The following is a 1,007-nucleotide window of genomic DNA, read 5'->3' as shown; positions in this document are numbered from 1 at the left end:
CACACACACACACACACACACACACACACACACACACACACACACACAGTTTCCTTCATGCAAGTCATTTATTACACGCACACACTTTTTAATTGAGAGCAACATTAAAAGGAAAAAAGTTTTTGAGCATTAAATTGTAAATTGGAGGTCACACACAAGGTAGAAGAAATGATAAAAGGTCCCCCACCCCTTTCTTTCTTTTCTTTTCTTTTTTAAATTTGAAGGCTACTGGGGGGCAGATGGGCTCATACTCTCTCTTTCACAGTCAGGTTGGGAGGAGTGAGTGTGCATGTGAGGCGAGAGGGTGTCAAGAAATACTCCAGTCTAATGCTTATTAGTGTAGGCTTCTATAGCACAAGCCTCATCTTTTTAAAACAAGCATAACATGAAAGCAACCCAAATCTAGCTTACTCAAGCGAATATGAGCGCCCCACCCCACTCCTCTCGCGCGTGTACATACGCCCGGCACGTATGGAGCTGTTTGTATGTGCGTGTTGGGGTGGGGGCGCTGGGTGCAGGCTGTGATCTCTCGGCTTGTGCACACCGAGTGGACAGAGGGCTGAGCAGCTTAAATGGAGCCCCAGCACCTGTGTTTTCTACCGCCGTTCTCAGGCCTTCTTAGCATGGCACGGTACTACACGGCACTGATGCATGCAATGGGAAATGCGCCGTGAACGTACAGACATTATACACATCATGTGCCACAAATTAAAGAGGGGGTGAGTTGGTTTATTTTGTCTTTCAGCACACCGAAGGGTTAAATTGCCCCTCATTCGTGCTTGGTTAAAATCATAATAATGATAATACTGGATTTTTAGTTTTATTTATTTTTTCGCAAGAAACTTGTGAAACACACTCCCTCCCGTATGTACTCTCGGTCTTGGTACATTTCGGTGACACATCCCTCTTTACTCCCCCCCACCCCCTTCCTTCCATGAATTGGTGATTGTTCCCTGGTCTGATGCTGAAGGCTATTGTCTGTCAGCTGGAGCTCCTGCCCACTGGTC

The sequence above is a fragment of the Pundamilia nyererei genome, unplaced genomic scaffold, assembly GCF_000239375.1.
Source record: "Pundamilia nyererei isolate P.nyererei 1_Seehausen unplaced genomic scaffold, PunNye1.0 scaffold00024, whole genome shotgun sequence".
In the NCBI taxonomy this organism is placed as follows: Eukaryota; Metazoa; Chordata; class Actinopteri; order Cichliformes; family Cichlidae; genus Pundamilia; species Pundamilia nyererei.
Note: the sequence above shows the minus strand (reverse complement) of the source record.